The sequence below is a fragment of the Sorex fumeus genome, unplaced genomic scaffold (assembly GCF_029834395.1).
Source record: "Sorex fumeus unplaced genomic scaffold, SorFum_2.1 ptg000006l, whole genome shotgun sequence".
Lineage (NCBI taxonomy): Eukaryota > Metazoa > Chordata > Mammalia > Eulipotyphla > Soricidae > Sorex > Sorex fumeus.
The window spans coordinates 65,136,278-65,151,839 of NW_026606063.1; positions in this window are offsets into that span (position 1 = coordinate 65,136,278).

Below are 15,562 nucleotides of genomic sequence, written 5' to 3' on the forward strand. Positions count from 1 at the left end.
TCAAAAATTGATGTATTCACAGTATTCTTGTGGTCTAACATTTTGTCTCCATTTATTATCACTTTGATTTGTTTATATTTGTCTTAAAACCCTGGACTCATATTATTGGCTCTGTACTAGAAACTCCCTACCATTCTTGATAACTTTGAATTTTTTAGAATGTTGATGTAACCTTTCCAGACTTTGAGAAAATATACCCTCCTTTTGCATTTTCTTCTAAGCTTTCACATTTTTAAATTTTATCCTTGAAGTACTTAATTTCCCACAGGTCCTCATCCTCTCTGACCCTCTAATTCCACCTCCTGCATCATGCATACCCACACCATAAACCCTCAACTCCAGTTCCTTGACTCCAGGAAAAAGTAATTCTAATTTGTAGAATATGTTTCTTTCCTGAAATAGAATAAAATTTACTGGTCATATTTGAGTCCCAACAGACTTTTTTAAAGTTCAATTAAATGCGTCTGGATCAATGATGTGTTTTACATAATACTCTATGCAATTATATAACAAGTCATAGTTTCCTCAAGTGATTCATATCTGAGCAAATTCATTCAAATATATATGGTACAAATATATATGTATACTACACATAAGTTATTGTGTAGTAATCATAATTGATATAAAATATAATATAATATATTTATTCATATTGTCATGAGTTTAATTTAAGGGCTGTTCATGCCTTCCAAGCAAATGTTCAGTAAATTTCTCTCAGCATGTTAATGAATGCTACAGTTCAGAAAACACAATTTAACAGAGAGCATGGAATATGCTCCAGGGATACTCTTATTCTATAAAACCTAAGGGGGAAAAAGGAGGCAAAACCATCCAATCATTTATTCATTCAAGATTTATTTAGGTTCTTTAACGTGCCACATACAGGAGTAGGCAAAAATGGTACTAAAATTAAAAGACACTTTCTTGTTTTTCTAACATACAAATAAAAAAAGATAAATTGATATTTTGCTGGGGAAATAGTGTGACCCATAAGCACAGGGGAAGGTTCCCATTTACCAACTAGAAATAGTAGAAATCATGAAAATTAATGTATACTGAAGATGACATTTAGTTTTAGTCATAAACAATGATGTGACATGCTAATTAGGAGGGGTGTTTTCAAGAAAGAAAAAAGCACTTTAAAGTGAATGTCAAGCATTTTGGAAATGGAGCAGGGTAGATAAGTAATGAGAAATAGCACAAGAGAAAGAGGATGGGCTAGTACTGGCAAATGATGTGGGAGCAAGGCATGGGTTGTGCTTTGTATACCAAAGAGTGGAAACATTAAGAAAGTATTATGACTTGGCATTTTAGTGATGCTTTGTTGTAGGGAATATCCAGATATAAAATATGAAAAGGGCATTTAGAAGTACACATTAATCAAAAAGAGAAAATGTAGAGTAGCATAGTTGGTTTGGTCTTTTCAACAGTTATACTATTAAAATATACATTCAAATTTTCTGAAATATTTAATTTTCATTTACTCACAGAATATGAATTGTATACTGATGAATGAATTCACTCACAGACTGGTATAGGTTCAGGTGGATCATTCAAAGTCAAATCAGAAGATTTTTCTGGACGAGTGGAAGGGAAGGAGTTTGGAGCAGTGCTCAGGATTTTCTCACACAGCAGTGCTCAGGGCTTTCTCCTGGGTTCTGTGCTCAGGTATCTCTACTAGCATGGGTTCAGATGACTATATGTGCAAACTCCTTTTCTACTGTATTATCCCTCCACCCTAATTCATAACTCTTTTAGTCATTCATACTTGCTTTTTTGAGGAAAATGACCTAAACATTTCCAGAGCACATGACAGAAATGGATTTGCTATACCATTTTTACCTTCTAATCCCAGGAATTACATTATTTTTCTTTTTCTTTTTTAGCCTCATGTTGAAAACCGTGATTAAAAAAATTTAGCTAGCTCAAAAACAAAGTTCTCATGAGCTACGAATGCTTGAAGTACTACAGTGGGTAGGATGAGCGTCTGACACAATGCACAGAAATATTGGACAATAATGCTTTTTTTGCCAGCATATGAATATGATAGTGAGGTGACAATAAAACAATATTTTAGGAGTATAGGGAATGACTGAATGGCTGAAGGTTCTTGGTCTTCAAGATGATTCCATCTGGTAGAGTTCAAGGGTTCTCCACGTGTGCTAGGAACAGTCCAGAGTCTGTTCTGTCAAGGATCTCTGGGACCACAGCAGTGATGTATTCTTTGCGAGTCAAGAACATGTGAAGACCACAACTAAAGTATGTTGCCCCATCACAGATACATATATATATATATATATATATATATATATATATATACACACGCACATACGCATGCAGATTGTGAACCATACTAATTAGCATATGTGTCACCTCTAAACATTTGTTTGTATGTATATATACACATACATGTACAGGTATACATGTGTGTGCATGTTCAGAGTGCATATACATGTGTGCATGTTAAGAATGATCAAGATTGGGGCCAGAGCAATAATAGTACAACAGACAGAGCACTTGCCTTGTAAGCAAACAACTTGGATTCAATCCTGGCATCAATATGATCTCCTGACCATGCTAGGAAAAATCCCTTAGGGCAAAATCAGGAATGAGTTGTGAGCACTGTGGGGTTTGCCCCCCCCAAAAAAAATAAACAAAAATAATGATTAGGACCAATTATCTTAGGAAGTTTCAAATATCCAATGCATAAGTATTTATGATAGGCCTTGCGCTACAGATTCACTTATCTATCTTGTAACTGAAAATATGTGCACTTGTCAACACCTCCCTTTCACCTCATACTACATTTCATGCAACCCTTTCACTGCTTGGTGCTTCTATAAATCCATCTTTTTAAAAATGTCCACTAATATCTAACACCATACCATATTTCTATGTCTGACATATTCTACTGTATTTTTCAGGTTCAACACTGATGTCATAAGTGGCAGAGCTTTCTTTTATGGCTGAATAAGGTTCAACTTAAATATGTCACTAATTCTAGAGTCACATGTTAGTGAGTACAAGTTTGGACCATTTAATAATATATCCAGTACTATATTAAGTTATTCTTAACTTATTTCTCTGTATTCCTAAACAGTCTATCCTTTTAAAAATCTATTTTAAATTAGTCATTTTTTCTTCTCATTACAAAAAAATATAAAATACTCAAGCTGCCTTATTTCTACACTTTAAATTACATTTTTTTAAAACAATTGTGTTACTATTTTCATAGTTTTATTTTTTTAAGTTTGTATATTTTTTTTGTTTTTATCTCACAGAGAAATGTTTATAAACTCCTCTATCTGGACAGAGCATATCTAGTTAATGTAAGTGACTTCCACTTTTCTAATGAAATCAGGTGATTTTTCCCAGCTTCTTTACTCTTGCCTTGATCTTGTCACATATAAAGTCTGGTAACTGTCTTTACTTTTGGTTGTAAATATACAATAATATGAGCATTCACATTTTTCCTATTGACTTTATGCTTGGGATAGTTTTATGAGCCAGATTATGATTTTATATACGTGACAATGATTTGCTAAAAACTTCCCACAAGCCTGGAAGTTGCTTCTAGTCTGTCTGTATTTTAATACAAGGGTTATAGTGGTACTGCTTTTTTGACAAACTCCATTAAGCATATTTGCACTTCCAGGAAGAGAGCTGAAGGTAAAGAAGTATTTGTTAAATTTATCTGAATAACAATGAAATCAAGAACATTCTGTTTTGAGTTCTAAAGTAGAAAGGGAAAAGAATGGTGGCCCAATCATAAAAAAACAAAAAAGGAGGTCACTTATATAGTTATGGAGAAAATAGACTTTTAGTAATGAACATAATGTAATATATAAAGATACTGATAATTTTTGATAATTAGAAAGCTATTCTAATGCTCTATGTCATGTAGATCAAATAAATAATAAAATATGAGTTTTTGGGTCTACCTGACGCCTTATTTCTCTATTTGATTCTAGAAACAGATCATGTTTTTGATGTGAAAATTGCCTCTTAAATGTTGGCATATATGTTTACTGACTAAATTCTAGAATCTGGGATATGTTAGTTTTACTTTGTAGTTTTGCTACCAATATAACAGGAAGCTTTATCTTTGATTATTTTTTTCCTTTAATTCTATTTGATCAACTGAATATATATTTGTCTTACGTGGGCCATAGTTGTCATTTTTCTTGGGACTTTCTCCTGATTCTGTGCTCAGGGATCACTCCTGGAAATGCTCTGAGTACCTTGTCCTGGGGATCTAACCTGGGACCTGGGTCTGTCTATGTCACTTACCCTTACACCCATATACTTTTACTTCTATTTCCAACATTTGTCCTGTGCCCCATAAACTAGTCTCTTTTAGTTTAAAATCATGTAAGTTCTAGATGCTGATCAAGATGCACCTCAAACGAACATTTCATCTAGTGTACACAGAGAGCCCCTAGACAAATTCATATAAAGGAGGCTTCTCTGGAGACCCATATCTTTGCCCATTTTCAGTTGGAAACCAGTCAGAACCTCTTTTTAACTCTCACAGATGTTGGAGCCCCTGTAAGGGCAGGAGGGGGTGGGGGGTTGCGCTACAAGCTTACAGATTAGGGTATGGGGGTGCTCCTTGGCAATGAGTTTTTCCTTTATTAATAAAGTTAAGCACTGTAGCGCTGTCCTCCTGTTGTTCATTGATTTGCTCAAACGGGCCCAGTAATGTCTCCATCATGAGACTTGTTGTTACTGTGTTTGGCAAATTGAATACATTATGGGAAGCTTGCCAGGCTTTGCCATGTGGGCGAGATATTCTTGATAGCGTGAGAGGGGCAGAGGAATCGAACCTGGCTTGGCCAGGCCAGCTGTGAGCAAGGCAAACGCCCGGCCCTATAGCTGTGCTATCGCTCCAGCCCAATAAAGTTAAGATGTGACTAAAAAAAAAAATAGCTGCTGAGTAGTCACTGGAATATCCCAAAGGTTACAGTCCTTTGAGATGCAAAAATAAAACTTTAAAGATACAGAAAATGAGCCATCATCCACAGAAGACTGAAATTCCCTTCTTGAAAAGAAGTTTCAAAAGAAAGGTCTTAATAAGAATATGAAAAAAAAAACCCTTAGAAATCCCAGGGTCTTCCCCTTGACAAAGCCCTAACAGAAGACTCTTACCTAGACAGTGATTAGGGGAAATGAGAGATCAACTGATAGGGGGAGCAGAGCACAAAGCAGAAGTTAAAGATGAATGGGATTGCTTAGGGAGCCTTGTGATGGGTGTTAGTAAACCTAAGCTTCTTGCAGTGGAGAAGAAAGGACAGACGGACCAATGTTATCCAACAAATGAGGATCTGTTCTGGTCTGGAATATGAGCAGGCAGGAAGGTTAAAGAGCTGTGTTATCAGAGAATCCTTCTCAAAGATACATGCTTCATAACACTGAGTGTACAGAGAGGATGTCGGCTTACCCTCTGAGCACAGAACTGGAGCACAGCTTTCAGGACCACAGGGCTTACTCCTGAGCATAGAACCCTAGAACAAGTTCATGCAGTCTTGACACTATGGACAATTTGATATAGATGATTGCTTGCTATGGTGAATCATCTGGGTGTTGTAGGATATTCATTATCACCCTCCCAAGTTGTGACAGCCAAAACCCATCTTCAATTATTGTCAGCAAACCTCAACTGAGTGCTTCTTCAACATTTTCTACCTATGACTCCATTTGGCCTGAGAAATGAAACATGGATGCCAGAAACACCTTGAGTCTATTACATGCTTGTTTTAGAATTAAATTTTGGTCATTGTGCATTCAGAAATGTTTAAGTGATATCAAAATTTTTATAAGACCCACATTTAGTTACTCAAACTAGGTAAGAAGACAGACTCTATGCAATGCAATCACCTCTAAACACAGTCTGTTCAAGAGGTAGTAGTTTGAGAGACCAGCTGAAAGAGATGCAGAGGAGCAAGCAATGGTGTCTTATGGTGTAATCTGAATGAACACTGTCACTGTCACTGTCCTCCCGTTGTTCATTGATTTGCTCGAGTGGGTCCAGTAAAATCTCCATCATGAGACTTTGTTGTTACTGTGTTTGGCATATGGAATACTTCACGGGTAGCTTGCCAGGCTTTGCCGTGGGGTGAGATACTCTCGGTAGCTTGCCGGTCACTCTGAGAGGGGTGGAGGAATCGAACTCTGGTCGGCCGTGTTGGCTGCATGCAAGGCAAACGCCCTACCTGCTCTGCTATTGCTCCAGCCCCGAATAAACACATGTGACATAAATGATATATCACTTTATTTTTTACAGTGATCGCAAATGTTAAGGGAAAGACAAAATAGTGTACCAGGGATATGTGTATGGTGTCCCGTGTTAGTGAAAATCATTAAATCCTTAAATGTCATATTTATAGGCTATATTCCCTATCAAGTAACATTTGATAAAAGTAGTCCATGCACAAATTGGTTTGAGATATTCTTGGTGGTTGAACAGCATAGATGTTTATAAACTTGACAAAGCATTAACATGGTAATATGAACTGAGTTTCCAAAGTAGGTAGTCTATCCCCAGAAATTGGTAGTTTAGAGAACATTTATATAGAATAAAGATTTTTTAAAACTTATCTTGGAATTGTCCTTATCATAGCAATTTTACACATATTTTCTTCTTTTATATTATTAGTTTGTCTAACACACTTTCAGGAGTGTTTCCTATGCCTCTGGCCACTCCCAGAAGTTCCTGGGCCCAAAAGTGCAATGCTCCTGTCTAAGAATGCTCTGGTACCACTGGCTATATAATCCAAGAGCCTAGTGGTGCTGGGGGAGCCTTATATGCCAAGGATAAGATCTGTTCTCATACAGGCTACACATGGGCTTGACCACTTCAGTTTCGTCCCCTGTCACCACAGGTGTTTTTATTTTATAAAGTAGAACATATGACTTTAAAGTAATATAGAGTAAATATTGTGATTATTGTTATCATCCTTATTAATTTATATAGTAGATTTCCTGAGACACTCTGTAGAGCACTTTCACGTGGAGAGAGATCAGCTAGGTAAAAAGACACACAACAGATGCCAATATACCTGTATTTTTATTTTACAAAAAATAGAGGCTTCTCATAACAGATTTCTTTATGCCATGATATTTTTTTTACATTTTCTCCTTCTTTCTAAAAAAATAAAAGTTGATTCTTCTGAACCCATTTTAATATATTTACAATATATGTCAGCACTGTGCAATTCAAGAGAAAATGCAAATCCCATCTGAATCCCACTTGGTTATAATTTAAAAGAGTATTTCTTAGAAAACTAATAAACAAACAAATCAGTTTGAGAGCTGGGCAGATAATATTGAGAAGGGAGTATTTTTTTTGAAAGAAAAATTCATTTTCTGTGTAGGAAGTTCTTCTAGTGGAAACAGTACATGGAGAATTTCTGTGTCCTGTGTACAGCTCTGAGCTGCTTTCATGTAGCACGTTTCCCTGGCTGAGAGCTAAAAGAGGGTAGAGTGAATCTCAGTGGATCAATTAACAGAGGGACCTGTCCTTCAACAGCAGAAGATCTATTTCAGGATTTGCATATCACTGAAAAAATTACAAAGCTGAGATAAATACAAGCCTGATAATAACTCACTGCAGAGTTGGCTGCATTCCTAGATTTCCTTGGCTGTTTGTCCTAATAAAGTGTCTCCATGGCACTTAGGGCAGGAAGGTTATTAGTAGCTGTCAATCAAAGGAGGGAGTAGGCATCAGCAGGAGGAGGAAGAGAAGAGAGGTGACATTCATTCTCTCTTCTCACTGATATTGGGTATAAAAGTCATTCAGAGCAAGTGGTTAAAAAGGGACAGGTCCCTCTTCATCCCCATGGAAAAAAAGAAAAGCTGCCCTGGTTACCAACAATTTAATAATAAAACGAAATACATCAATCATCTTTTTTTCTACTTTATTGATGTCTGAATGTCCATTATTTCTGAGAAATTGAAGGACATATGAAAGAGTTCTTCACGTGAGACTCTTGACTTAATATTGTTTTCTTATGTTGTCTTGCAGTACAAATGTATTGAAACTTTAAATTAAAGGAGAAAAATTATCATTCACAGATTTATTTTTAATGTTTAACTTTTTTTCTTACAGCATAGCTAGTGACTGCCTTGAGAAAAAATAATGGACAAAATATGTTTCTTTGGTGATTTTTTTAAAAAGTGAGTACAGTGATTTTGACTTGACCAATAATGCTCAGAATCTGTCTATATGGCAATTAATTGATAATTTAAAGGTCTTTAATTTACTGTCTATTTTCTTAATTAATGTATACCTAGCACTTGAGCAAATCATTTCTCTATATGCGTATTTTCATAAGTAACAGAATCCATAGAGTGCTAATTGATATCCTGGTCTCCAGACAATACTTTATTAAATGAAATGACAATTATAACCAATTAAAATTCACTTTACATAGTACTTCACCTATTTGATATGTATTATGCATGAAGACAGAGAGTACATTGCCTCACTGCTCAGAATTTCTCTGTGTCTTGGAAATTGATGGACAGCTCCAAGATCTCCATTTTAGTGCATCCCTCGCCCCACCTCAAACTAGAGATCACTTGAGAGTTTATCATAAACTCGTTTTTTAAGTGTTTCTAATAGTAATGAGCTACTAAGAATTGTTGTTTGTAACATATAAGGGCATTTTTCCTATTTTCCTAGTGTGCATCAGAGTGTTTCTCTATATCGCTGTTCTTGTGATGAGAATTTTTTTTGATTAGCTACACTACTTGTTTAATTATTATTTATATGACCTTATAGCTCCTAAGTGAATGCTACCCTACCTGGATACTCTTCATTTCCCTTGATAACACTTATGCATTAACCTGTTACTCTTTACATATATGAGCTTAGAATTTTCCAACTTACATCACTTTGTCAGGGTCAGTTGACCTTGGGCTATTGATGCCCACCTAACAGTTGAATAAAAGGAATCTACATTTTATGACATTTTCCTTTCTAATTAATGCAAATTTGTAATGAGTTAAAAAATAAAAAAGAAACATAAACATAACTTTTGAAAGAAAAAAAATCTCTAAATTAAAAATGGATTCCTAATTTGGACAAATTTCATCTGAATAAAAGATCAATCTGTTAGGGCAAGTTCATTTGACAATACCTTGAGCTCTTCAGTTATTATCTGTTCTATTGTGAGTATAAACTGTTTTCTTGTAGTCGAATGATATGCCTGAGCATAAATGGAGGATCCTGAGCACATGGGTGATGCTAAGGGATGTAACAGCATGTACTAAAGCCATAACTAATAATGGGGAGGGGGTAGGTTGGGAGGGAAGGAATGTTTGACAGGAGGTGACTTGGGGATGACACCTTGGTAGTGGCCCTAAACAGTAACTTTGTATATCAATACCAGAAATTTGAAGGCTATTTTAACTCTATTACTTCCGGTATAGTAAAATACAAGAAATTAAAAATAAACACTTTGAATTGAAATGAGTTATGATCAGGAAAAACAGAATTGCACTGTGTATGTGGCTTTATATATTTTTCATTCTCACCACATGTCCCAAATCACAGTGCTTTCATAGCCTTGAATATTTGCCTATTTGCGTGGTTCTAGCATGTCTGGTGACTGATTCCTGAGCCTCAAATATGCAAAAATTTGTGAGAAACTCTAGATGTTTAGTTACAAGTTATTGACAAATGAATTATTTTGTGAAAGTAAGAGAAAGTTAAATAGCTGTTGTTTCCTCTGCAGAATCATTTCTAAAGTCAGAAAGTTTAATGGCAATCCTACAATTATCTTCGTATTCGTGTTTTTATTTCCAATGAAAGGTCAATTTAATTGACAAAATTGTTATTTAAAAATAACAAAACCTTGAAATTTGGCTTCAGTTTGTAATATATATGTGTATATATGTATATATGTATACATATAAATGTAATATCTCAGTTTATTCAGCATTCTCTATCAATCTCTGATTATTTTTTATAGAATTAAAATTAAAATATTTTATTTACAACAGCTACAAAATATTTGAATTTTTGACAATTATTAAAGACGCAGTCAACATCAGTATGATGGGAAAATACTTTTAATTGCTTTCCAACTACTAAAAAAGCTCAAATACTTAATGACAATTTTGTATCATATTTTGAGTTGAATAGATAGTTTAACTCAAAATTTCAGACTTAGGATCGAATACAGTGCGTTATAATTTAAATTTCTTTTTAACAATTTTTTATTTGATCCCTTCCTGCTTACTTTTTTCATCTTTCTGTTTCTTCCTTTTAAAGTATTTTAATAGAAACTATAAAATTGAACAATTTGTCTATTAAAATATTTCTTAATGTAACTAATTGCTGAAAATCATTTTGCTACAGTCATTTTGATTTAACCACCAATGCAAACAACAAAAGCTTATTAAACAATGTTTTATTTGATGTGCAATAAAAATATTATTTTCCTAAAAATCGCAAAGTTCTGGCATTCTTCCTAAAATGTTTAGTGCTTGTACTTTTAAATACCACTAGACAGTCCTCAGATACAACAAATAATTACATAATATTTTTTTACAATTATAATGGCTGTAATGACTGATTTTTCATTAAGGCTTTTTTTTAAGGAAAGTTTTTTTGCATAGTAAATGAAGTGCCAATGCAGACAAATGTAACCAACATTACGTTGGCCAATAGAATTCAACAAACTGCTAAGGTCATTAATATAATTTGTTTTGGCACTGCTACATTTCCTAGTGCTTCTCAGTAGTTTGCTGGGCACATCAATTTGTTTTCAGCTATTGTGAAATTGGATATGTTGGCTTTGATCCAAAGCACCCTCTCAATTTGCATATCTTTGTTATCATTTCAGGTTCTCAGAACATACTGTGGACTATCACACCATCTGCACCAAGATCCTCACATCCAAACACAAATTAAAAATGAAACTGTAAAATTTGCAAGGAAACAATACAGACCTTTTATCTCATTCTCCCTCTGTTCATTTTCAAAAGAGAAACTTGCTTGTAGCCAAGCATAGCAAAAAAGGCTTTTATTAATTGGACTGGCATCAAGCATGCATACATAAAATTGTTTATTTTTTTCCTATAAAGGGGTTGCCTGACATAAAAGGGTCTTTGAAGATGACATTCAGATTTTGACATTTGCATGATATTGTATAAATATCAGAGGTAGGAGACAAACCAGATGGGTCAAAAAAAAAAAAAAGAAGACGAAGAAGAAAGAGAGAAAAAAAAGGAGAGAAAGAAAAACACTACCATGGTATGATACTAGCCCTTTACTTGAAGGATATTAACTTCTCTAAACTGAAAATTATTGGACAAGATAAACATACACTTTTTTTTAACAAGCTGAGATTTTTATTTATCTATATTAGATAATTTGGATACTGGCAAAATGCGAAGTTTATTTTTGAGGTATAACTTGTATTTCAATTTAGAGCATGTAATAAAATTAAATCTTATTCTTCTAAGTTCTATGGCAATTATGTTTTATTGTTGACCTCAGCACTGCTGTGTTGATTTTGTTTGCAGGTAGAACACTGGAATACTTTTGGAGGCTTGAAGGGTATTCTAGATTCTTGTACCTATCAATATCTGGATTATGCAAGCATAACATTTTTACCTATTTTTGTGATTTCTGAATTCAGATGCAGGCTAGTTATCCTTTCTCACAACAACAGGAATTTCCCTCTTATCTTCCATTAGTTCATTTGTACATTTAGGAGAAAGAAAAGAAAAGAAAAAAAATCATCTAGATGACACTATGACAGTGAGGGGCAAAGACAGAAGAGGAGATCAACAAGTGACAAGGAGATTTGCTGACGCTGTGCTTCCATGTGCATTTCAAATCCCACCCAAGGGTATCCCTTGCATCTGAGGGCATAATAGAAGGGCACAGATTCGAACAGACTCCCTGACTTTATATCAAGCAAGAATCAGACACAGCAAGTCTTAAACCAAAACTCAATTTACATATTTAGGGCTTTACAATGAACTTTCTTCAGGCCCCTAAAGCATTAAGTTTCCTCCTGTCCCCTCCCCTCCCCTCTCCTCCCCTCCCCTCTCCTCCCCATCTCTCTCCTTCACCTGCCTCTCCTCTCCTCTCCTCTCCTCTCCTCTCCTCTCCTCTCCTCTCCTCTCCTCTCCTCTCCTCTCCTCTCCTCTCCCCTCCTCTCCCCTCCTTTCCCCTCCTCTCCTCTCCCCCCTCCCCTCCCCTCTCCTCACCTCCCCTATCCTCCCTTTCCCTCATGTCTCCTCCCATCCCTTCTCCTCTCCTCCATTGCCCCTGCTTTTTCTCTTCAGACTCTCCTTTTCCTCTTTTTTTAGTGTACTTTATTTATTTGATTATTTATTGGGGGGGGGGGGTCACAGCTGGCAATGCTCAAGGGTTACTCCTGGCTCATGCACTCAGGAATTAATCAGTGGACAGTGCTCAGTGGACCATATGGGATGCTAGGAATTGAACTCGGGTCAGTCACATGCAAGGCAAAAGCCCTACCCATTGTGCTATAGCTCCAGCCCTCTCCTTTCTCTCTTTTCTTATTATTTTTGGGGGTTGGGTGATTCATCAGACTGTGCTTATAGGTTATTCCAGTGTTGATATTTGAGGTGTCACTCTCAGTAGTTCTTGGACCATCACACACAGTGCCATGCCCCCACAGGTGAAAAGAGCTCCCTGATCTCTGAATTGTCTTCCCAGGCCCTCCATGTTTTTCTCACTTTCTCCTTATCATCTCAGCTTTTATGATAGACCACCTGGAGAAACATCTGTAGTTACTTCTTTTTAATTATTGCCTTTAATAATAACATTCACCTATTCTCAAGAAGAAATGAAAACTGAAACACAAACACTGGTTCAGACCACTCCCATATTCAATGGGTCCCAGGGCCATGGCTAAGGTGATTAAGGGAGGACACTTTGCGCCTGGCATCATTCTCAACTCTAGATATCACACAATCAAGGCAGGTGCTCTCCCATTTTGAGATACTTCCCTGACCTTAAAAAACACATTTTTGTGTCTGTGAAATAACACTTGTGGGGGTTTATTGTTCCATATGAATTTCAGGAGTGTTTGGTGTATTTCTTTGAAAAATGTTATGGGTATTCTTATAGGGACTTTACTATAGCACTTTCGGGAGTATTGCCATTTTGGCAATGTTAATTTTTCTGATCCATGAGTAGGGGATGTGTCTCCATTTCCTCATGTCCTCTTCTGCATTTTGAAGTAGTGTTTTGTAGTTTTGTTTGTATAGGTATACTTTACCTCTGTAGTTAAGCTGATTCCAAGATATATTATTTTCTGAGGAATGATTATGAATGAGACTTTTTAAAAATGTCTCTTTTTTTCTATTTAATTATTTGCATATAGAAAAGTCAAGGACTTTTGGGTATTGATTTTGTAATCTGCCATTTTACTATATAAGTTTACTCTTTCTAGGAACATTTTTGTAGAGTCTTTAGGATTATTTAAATACAATATCATGTCATCTTATCAGAACTTTTTTTATGACATCTTATTATCTCATTCCTACTTTGGACAAACTTGCAGGCTATCAAATGTAGCCTGCCCACAGGGCAGAGTCTGGCAAACTCCCCGTGGCGTACCAAATATGCCAAATACCAGTAACAATGATGGGTCTCATTCTCCTAAAGAGCCGTGAATATAATCTCAGGGCTAGGATGAAAGAGACGTTACTGGGGCCTGCTCGAGGCAATCGACGAATAACAGGATGATGAATGAAAATGAATGAATTCATAACAAGCAACACAAAATAAATTATTTAGGATCTGATTTTGGGGAAGGCTTGGATGGTGGTGGGAAAATTTGATACCCTTGATATCTTTTTCTTGCCTAACTTTTATGGCAAGTACTTCCAGTACTATACTGAATAGGAGTGGTGAGAGTGGTTCCCTTCTTCTTTTTCATATTCCCATATTTTTCTTGTGTCCTTTCTTCCAAAATTCTCTTTATCTTTTTTTTCTGCTTTAAAATTAAGAAACCAGTGGGATAAGTGAACTCATTATAGATGTCGAGACGGACAAAACTATTCTATCTTGAAAAATCCCTTCTTGCACAAAATCTCTTGCTTTCTCTTTGTAGCTGTGTGGGTGCAGAGACTCAGCTCACAGTCATACTAGGATTGGAAATCAAAATATTTAATTTCTTGGATAAACTGGGGTTCAGGTTTGTTCCTTAAGTATTTGAGAGAAAGAGGAAGCATATTGAAAAACCAAAATTCTCATAAAACTACTCTCTTCCTGTCCTTCAGTTAGGGGGACCACAATTTCTTAGATCATTTATTATTGATGATCTGATTGGTGTTCCTATAGCTATGTAGAAGATCTATGAAAAGCACTGCACAGGATATGTGGAAGCAGTCAAGAAAGTCATGGAATTCACTTAAATTATTTCTCAAATGAAGTTATCTAGCCAGTCCACATTTTGTTATCACCTTTTATAATCTTTCTGTTCTTTGTTTTAATGGGTCCAGCACATTAAAGTAATAAAGAATACTTGGAAGACTGAAAGTACATTATAACAGAAGGATATATGAAAGTAAATTGGTTTTCTTAGGACTTAAAGAATAAGTGTTAAGTCGTGGCTAAGAATGTTGGGGTCCTGGCCAGTGGACCTTGGCAAACTGCAGTATGAACCCCTGAAGTCGCCAGACTTACTCCCTAAAGGGGAGAGAGTTGGGTAGGGGAGAAGCCTCTGCCTGGCCCTCTGCTCACTGCGGGATTCCTGCTTCACCACTGACCGTGAGAGAAACCCAGACAGAAACCAAGAAATAATGCAGCAGAGTGGGGGAGCCTGGTGGTCAACCAATTCTGTTTATTGGCCCCTACCCAGGGGTTCTTATATGTACACTGGGGGGGGGAGGGAGAGGAGCAATCCCACACTGGATGGTGGGACAATCCCACCTACAGCACGGTTCCCTAGCTTCTCGCTTTCTCGCATAGGGCTCCTACAGATGTCAGTTAATGATTTACATATCCTGCTCTTAGGGCCAGGTTAACAATGTAGGTAGATGGGTACAGTCAAGTCCCTCCATTCTCAGCCAGCGTGCCTGCATGTGGGGGATGCTGGAGCGGGCCCACTGGGTCTTTGTAAACAGGACCAGCTCTGGCTTCCAGGGTCAGGGGATTTGGTCAAAGTCTCACACTAGCTGCTGAGAGCCCCAATGTAAGAATCACGGTCACGGTCCTCCCGTTGTTCTTCTATTTGCTTGAGCAGGCCCAGTAACGTCTCCATCATGAGACCTGTTGTTACTGTGTTTGGCATATCGAATACGTCACGGGGAGCCTTCCAGGCTCTGCTGTGTGGGCAAGATACTCTCGGTAGCTTGCCGGGCTCTCCAAGAGGGGCGGAGGAATGGAACTCGGGTCGGCCATGTTGGCTGCTTGTAAGACAAACGCCCTACCGCTGTTCCTGCAGGTGGACTAGATTCAAACTTTGGTTCAAAACCCAGAACTTCTTCCTTGAGTTAAGTTCTGTAGGCTTGTCAAATAACTCATTATGCTACATAATGTTCAAATATTCTAATTTGGGGTACTTTCTAA